Source organism: Lactuca serriola, chromosome 6, assembly GCF_051521515.1.
Source record: "Lactuca serriola cultivar US96UC23 chromosome 6, Lser_US96UC23_V15, whole genome shotgun sequence".
NCBI classification, from domain to species: Eukaryota; Viridiplantae; Streptophyta; class Magnoliopsida; order Asterales; family Asteraceae; genus Lactuca; species Lactuca serriola.
Window position 1 is genome coordinate 56,018,454 of NC_136413.1, and position 8,569 is coordinate 56,027,022.

The 8,569-nt window shown below is 29.3% G+C and overlaps 1 long non-coding RNA gene across 1 annotated transcript; it reads left to right on the top strand.

Annotated features, from left to right (window-relative positions):
- Positions 1-608: 608 nt before the first annotated feature.
- On the top strand, positions 609-1,862 carry LOC145058301 (uncharacterized). The gene is made up of 3 exons (XR_013686320.1): positions 609-930; positions 1,059-1,131; positions 1,216-1,862. It is a non-coding gene; the product is annotated as an uncharacterized LOC145058301 (long non-coding RNA).
- Positions 1,863-8,569: the final 6,707 nt, after the last annotated feature.

The following is an 8,569-nucleotide window of genomic DNA, read 5'->3' on the forward strand; positions in this document are numbered from 1 at the left end:
GAGGGAGCCGTTCAATTATCACCGGTTTAAATTGATTTCTGAACCGGATTGAACCGACCAGTTTTTAAAAAAACCCGATTGAACCGGTCAAAATAAACCGATTAAATAAAATAAAAACACATGAAAAAGAACAATTTACATAATAAACATTGGTGACTTTTTCCAAATCTATTTAGTTTTTTTTTTTTTTTTTTTTTTTTTTTTTTTTTTAAATAAAAACATATGGTAAATGTTATAAAGTTTTTTGATGTGTTTGTATCATCTAAAACTATATTTCGTTTCAGTATTATACTTTATTTTCTTTTTGAAATATATGAATTGATGTAAAACACTAAAACATATGGTTATGTGTTATTTTTAATGTATTTGGATTCATCTACAACTTATTTTATATGTATTTTTAAAGTTTGAACTTGTAAACGTCAAATTCATAATTTATATATTATATATGTGTATGAAAATAGAAAAAAATAAGAACAATATAGAAAACGGTTCGGTCAAATTGGAAGCTGGTCACCATATTGATTGAACTAAAAAAAACTGTTTTTTAAAACATTGTTGTGAACTAAGTGTGTGCGTTCACGAATCGAGATCCACAAGGCGGGAGAATGAATCGACGGCCTCAAACTTGTGTATCGACGTCCTCGTTACTTGCTGTCATCGTTAATCGATATCATAAGGTCAAAATTGCATCAGTTCTCTCTTACTTGCCCCATTCTCTCTCTCTCTCTCTCTCTCTCTCTCTCTCTCTGTCTTTTAGTCTCGCCTTCCACCCTTTCCTTAATCTACTGCTCACTTTCGTTCGAAGATTCATTCAACCTCGATCAGAAATTAGACTACGAGTAATATAGACCATAATATTTGGTTTCGATTGAATACAAAATACCGACGAAGCGACCATCGATGATCATTAGGAGATAAGGACATCAGGTTAGCTTTTGCTTATTTTGTCAATTCTTCCCAAATTTGATTTCTAATTCACGTTCTTGTCAATCTGATAACTGATCAAATGCTGAAAACTTACAACTTTTTTTTTCCTGATTATGTTTGTGTATCAGATTTTTGGAGACTTGATTGGAGTCGATCTTCATTCTTTATTACCTCCACGTTTCAGATTGTTTAGTTAACAAAGTAATATCTTTGTAAATTTTTGATTCAGAAGTTTTAATCATGTTCTAAATTTTCTAATCTTTGTTTTTTTAATTTATTATGCAGTTGAAGCTTTCTTTGAATTGAATCTGTTCTGCAACTTTAAGAAAGAAATTAGAAATCAAGTGTAATCTTTTCCTTTAACCAGTAGTGTTTTTTTTTTTTTTTTTTTTTTTTTTTTGACAATCTACAATGTTTCCTAAAAGACATTTATCGGAGGCCAGAAAAAGAGAAACAAAAAATTGCCGATGCTTTCATTCAAACTCAAAAAAGATATATTCATAGCTTTTTTAAACCATCAAGTCTATCTATTTTGAATGAAAATGATGCTAAGTTGAATGACAAAAATACTAATTTAAATGAATGTATAATTATTTTTAATCACAGAATTTCGGATTTGCTCGATAATCAATCAAGAGATATTTTAATGGAATATATCATCTTATTAACCATTCCCGCCACCGTTGCATTTGCAGAGAGAAGTCTTTCAAATATGAAGTTATTGTAGAATTATCTAAGGTCATCCATGTTGCAAAAATGTTGAATGGTTTGATAATATTATGTATAAAGAAAGATATCTTAGATACAATTGATCTTGATATATTACTAATGATTTTGTATCAAAAAATGCTAGGTGAAATTTTTTTCTTTATTTAAATTATATGTTTTTGTAATTTTGTGGCTATGTATGTGTTTTTTAATACTAATAGTGAACTTTATGACTTTTGTAACGATCCATTTATTTTTAAACTAATTTTTATTATGTTTATGATTTTGAGAGTCCATTTTTACTTTTTTTATATTTGGACCGAACTTGATATCTTGTTTAACTATCCAATATTATTATTCAATTTGTTGCTTACTGACATTCACAATAATTTTAATTCATATTTAATATCACAACGTATATTAATATCATTAATGTCAACAATTTTCAAATGACACTCCAAATATCCGTGAATATTCCTTTTAGTTAATTACGTATATATCGTCAATTAGGTGTAAGACCAATGTATTATATGGATAATTAAAAAAATTAAATATAAATGTATAAATATTTAAGAACTTTGGATTTATAAGAAAAATAAAAAAATAATGAATTATTAAAATTGATTTTTTTTTATCTTTTAAATTTAAATAAATAAATAAATAAAGTTAATGAGCTTTAATTTGGAAATTTTGATGTAAGAATGTAAGTCTATTAATGAAATTGATATTTATTTATTATTATATTTATTGTAATTATTAAATTAAAGTATTATGTGGAATTAATTAAAATAGAAAACCCCATAAAATGACATGTGGAAAAAAAATTAATTGAAAATAACAAAAAAATGACATTTAACAAATTGAATTAGAATGTAACATATGACCAAAAAAACCTTCATGTATTAGAATATATTTTTATATTAATTCGTCCAAATAAAAAAAAGAGGTTATGTTCCGAAATCATAAAATTGTGGTTGTTGGATTTATTATTTAGCATAGTTAAAAGAAAGTAAATACACAAGAAACGCACAAGGAGAGATCAATCCCTGATACCTCCTCGTGGCATGAGGTGACATTCATTAATGAACTAACATATGACTTTTGGTTGTGATTCCTACAATTATTTTCATAATCAAGTCTGCCTGTGAGGTGGGTTCATTATAATACGGGATATATATTTCAAAATAATATATTGTATCTTCTTATATATACTTTATATATGACAGCATAAATACCATATATGATGTTGCACATGACATATGAGACTTATAAATGCTATGATCAACATTTTGATTAAACAAAATTGTGTCGTGATGATTTCATGAACTTGTCTTATTCATATCATATGGATTGTAGGATGTTTTATAGACTTCAATGTTGACTATATATTGTGATGTAGAGGTCAAGTTTTGACCTTCTTGTCGATATTAGCTTAAATGCGTGTGGATACATTCCGCTAAGGATGCACTTGGGCAAGTGTGTGACAATAACCACTTTCTAAAACACTTGTTAATTCATTAAATTGGGGGCAATCACGAGTGTTCTTATGGACTTTAATAGTTGTAATGAAGGTGAGGGCAAGTTGATTTTGTTAATCTCCTACCTAGGTGTCATCAATATCCAACAAGTGGTATGAACGTAGTGGGAGATAGATGTGAAATGGTACCGACTTGTTTTTCTCCATATCGTGTACCAATTATAATTGTTAAATCATTAAATCGGGATTGGCTCATTAATGTCATTTGTCCGTAAAACTCATTAAATATCTGGATCTACTTGTTATTTTTTCCATATTTTGTTAATAAATAACTAAAATAATAATATATAAAATAAAAGTATATTATAAAAAAGCTCGGGAGCTTAGATGAGCCCGTAAGTGCAAGCTCGAGATCAAACTCGTTTGTTAAATGAGCTTTATTCTAGGTCTGAGCTCATGCTCAGGTTCACCAAGGCTCAACTCATTTCGAGTTTTTAATGATTCAATATCGGATAGCTCGTGAGTAGCTCGACTCGTTTACATCTCTAACTATGAAGACTATCAGTTGTATCTTGGTAACATGTATCTCAAGTCGAAAGAACTAGATGATGAGTTTTTAATAAGGAAAATAAGATTATGTTTAGTTCATGAATGAAGTATTTTTAAGTAACATGTTAAAGACATTATCTCAACCGAATTTTTCAAATTTTCCAATAAATCAATAGATTTAATTATGGAAAAAGAAAATATGAAATAAATTATATTTGATAATTATCGGATTACATTCCACTTTTATAAAAAAAAACATTCAAATGAACGAATGTTGTGCAACGTGTCTATTGGCCTTTTTTACTTATTGATATTTGCCAAGTGTTAATTATAGAGCTTTTTCTTTTTCTTTTTCTTTTTCTTTTTGTTTTTACAAGTTATCTGGAAAAAAAATGGATAAGTAAATAGGGGTCTTTTGTGAAAGTCCTTTTTCAAAAATTACAAAAAGAAGGTATTACATTCTAGAAAATAACTATACATTATATTAATCCTAAACCAACAAATATTTATATTGGCCCTAATTATTTTGTTCCAGCAAGTTGGTGTACCTAACAATTACTATGATAATTTTTTTAACCTCTCCTACTTTAATTCTAAACCACTCACGGTGTATATGTAACTTCTGATTTATGTCCCTTATACGTTAGTGTGGTTGAAAGTATGGATCACTTTTTTTATTTTTTTATTTTTTTATTTTTATTTTTATTTATTAATTTATTTTTTATAACTTTGAGATAGAGGTTTGAAGATGCTGCATCTGGTCGATTTGGGGCTTGAGTTGATATGGTCCTTAGTCTGTCTACACACTGTTTTGGTCGATTTGGATGATATTCAAATCAACTTTTTCAGATAGTTAAAATATAGATCGAAATGTGTTTCGTTTGATGCGTTTGATTGATGTTGGTGTTCTACTTTTCTCTAACTGTATTTTGTAATGTTCTACTTTTCTCTAAATGTGCTAGTTTGTTACCCTGATCATCACATAAAGTGCAAAAAGCAGATTAAACAACTCCTCTATTTGTTGGATGTTCGTAATTAGTTGCTAACCTGTAAAGATTAATATTCAAACCAAATTTACTTGGTTTTAATTGGAACTAATTAATCTGTTCCCACTAAATAGGTGTACCTAACAGGCTAACAATGAGGATATTTAATTTCTCTATTGATAATTTTGTTTGTTAACATTATTTGTACATTCAAAGCTAAAAAGTCGTACTTAGAAGTCATTAAGGAGTTGATAATTTCGTTAACCATTTAAAACTACTATTTTTCTAAGCTAATTCTGCCATTTATAACTAAAAGCTGATTTTTATAGCAAACGTTTGCAACAACTATTTACGTATTTTTAAAAATACGAAAAATTAAATATCTTCCTATATTTTCTTTCTATTATCTTCCTACCCATATTAAATAAATGATGACAATTGAATTAAAATATCATACATTTCATTAAATATATTATTAAAAATATTAAAAATATTAAAAATGACACATGTCAACATTTGATATGATAGGAGGATAAAGATGGATAAAATGTAGAAGTAAAATGTAGGAGAATATTTAGGTGTCGTTTGTTTTTTCGAAACGAAAATGTTTGAAGTTTGCGGATTACCTCTGCAACTCTCTGTAGCAAAAGAGGGGGACCAAACGGTTGCAGCATGTAATACAAAGTCTGTTTGTTTTTTATCCTCTTCATACTGTTGCAATAAGTTAAAGTAAGGTGTGAAGATGTTTGAAACAGAGGGTCAAGTGTTGCGCCACGTAGCACACGCGCAACAGTTTTTAAGTCAGAAATTTTCTGAAAAACAAACAGTTGCAAAGGACAAAATGTTATGTGTATGCTGCACGACACAACAATAAATGGTCAGTAATGGTTTTGTTTAGAAAAAACAAACATCTTAATTTCTTTATCAATCACACTTTCACACTCAAAGTAGGAGCGTATTTATTTATGTTATGTTTAATCAATCCTTTATCAATTCACACTCGTATCACACTCAAGTAGTAGCGTATTTATGTTATGTTTGAACACTCATATTTTTAACATACTTAGGCATACTTTAATTTCTTTGTGTAGAAATAAGATAAAATATATGATAACATGACATATTTAATATTTTTTTCCTTCGTTCCTTGCCTCTTTGTTTCTAATATAATTCCCCAAGATGATATGTAAAATTAATTAAAAGCCAAAAGGTTTCAAAATTCCTATCAACTCGAACAAAACCCAATTAAATAGTATTTTTTGAAAAAAAAAAAAATCGAGAGATAACATCTAACATTATGGTTTCTTTTTTTTTGTTTCATATCCGTTCATCCATCTTTGGTTATTTAAGACTATCATAGATATCATAATCATCTAGACAATCCTAATTATAACATTTATATACGATGGATTCAATCAATTTCTTAATATACACTACAAAAAAGAAAAAAATCAACAGCGGCGACATACCCGACGTTACTGCTATAGCCCTGATTTTTTTGTAGTGATATAATAGAGGCAACAATGAAAGAATATATTATTATTATTATTATTATTATTATTATTATTATTACTTTAAGCTATAAACATAATGTTTTTAAAAATGGTAACAACTAGCTTCTAGATACTTCTGAGTTTACAGATCTATTAGAAGTGAGTGACTTAATGGCACATGCATATATAGTGTCAATTGGCCATGGGTCTATAATAATTTATTTTTACTAGGTTATTGCTAGTCATTTTATATATAATAATTCAGTCGTTCAAAAAACTAAAACTAAAAGCATGCAGAGTATATATCTTCTTCGGGGTAGGTTTCCTTAAGATGGTAGGGGCAAATTGCAGGTTAGTTGTAAAATATAATAATTCAGGAACTATCAATTAATTATTGAGTATTACCTCTTCGAATTTTTCTTAATTTGACCTTTTAAATAATTATATCCAAATTGTTATTATACAAATATTTATCTTCTTTAGTATAAATAATAGAAAATACTGTAGCTTCTAACCACAAGAGATTATGGCCAGATTAGGAAACTTATAGATAAAATAGCAAACGTAGTTGACACTTTATGTTCAAAGACTCAAAGTTACGTGTTCTTGAAAGTATAATCTTTTCTAAAAATCTATTTTTTTTTAACAATGATTCCATCCATTGTAATATGGTTTTCTCATATCTTTCTAAATCCAAGATTTTGATTTATTGCTCATCTTGATCCTAGTTGCGTGTGACCTTAATATATATGGCCTTATAGCTTAATGAAGACCAGAACCTAAATCTTAAATAGCTTTTCACGTAAAAAAATAAATAAAAAGTTTGATCTACCGATCGACGTTGTTTTGGGTACCATATATGATATAGACATGTTAGGTTTGCTACTTGGCATCCTTTCTGAAAAACACTCTATATAAATAATAATTATGGAGTATTATTTACCGAAAAAACAAAAGTAGTACATTCACAAAAAAAAAAGTAATAAAAAAAATACCCCAAACAATAATTATACCTGAATATTTCACAGTTGTACTGATTGTTGACCACGGTTAAAACGCATACATAAAACTATCGGTCCCCATGGATTTTATGGAGTGTTAACAGTGGTATGGGCCATATTAATTACGAGGGCCATTTCAATCTTTAAATGGCGTAATTAAACTTTATGTTTGTTGGTCGATTAGAGTTATTTTCATGACAGTCAGATTCCAAAATGCAAGAAAAGTGGCTTATTATAAAGATTATATTACAAACCTACATTAGAAAAGAAGGAATCCCAATCCCAAGATGGCCTTAATCTTTTCATTTGTGTGGTTCATTTCGAAAGCTTGTAAGCAGAACTATCAATAGAGCGGGTTTGAAACAAATCATCATTGATCCAAACCCTTTAAAAAATTAAAAAACATGACCCGTGCCACTCTAATAAACTCAGGGTTTTGAATAATCGAATCCATACGCGTATCCACCGAATCAATGAATACCCGACCTATTAACCCGAACCTTTTACATTGCTAAAATTTTACAATTTTGATGTGTGCCACAAAGTAATATTTATCAAAAAAGATGAAATGTCCGATTAAACAAGATATATATTACTTACTACTCAAAATCCAATACAATATGAATTACATTTTATTAGACATAGAGTGGGTATGGATCATTCGATTCGCTCTACTTATAACTCGCCCCATATATATATATATATATATATATATATATATATATATATATATATATATATATATATATATATATATATATATATATATATGGGGCGGGTTAAGATTCAGTATATCTACAAGAGAAGAGAACCCTAAGTAAGTACCCGAAGAAAACCAACGCCTATTCCGGTCAGGGATAAGAGGTGGACGGAGGGAGCCAATGCATGGAACCCGATAAATTTCTTTTCCTCCTTATCGTCACGCTAATACATCCATAAAATAATACAATTTAGTGAGTTAGTGATTACACTACTCACACTATGTGCTAGGCAAATCGCCTTTCCCCGTCGCAAGTAATACGATTAGATCGGATCCCAAAACCTCGATTAAGAGTGTTTAGCCATAAGTCTTCATGAGCCTTTCCTTCCGTGATCTTCGTTCTGAACTGTCCTCAAATCTTTCCAAAGCTGGAGAGCGAATCTCTCCAGTATAAAGATAACTTAGTAGGAACGACTCCCATCTTATGGCTTTCCGATACTCTTACTCCTACCCAATTTTCCAGACTGCATCATAGGGATGTAGGTCGACACTCAGATAACCAATATCCGAGGCGCGGGAAAAATTATTGCCTATTATAGTAAGGATAGATACGTCTAGAGTTAACCATCGTCTCTCATCGGCTTGTGTTCCTTTTCGTGTAGGAAAAACCATGCCTCCAAAGAAACGTAAGAAACCTGCTGTCAAGACACCGACTCTCCTATTCG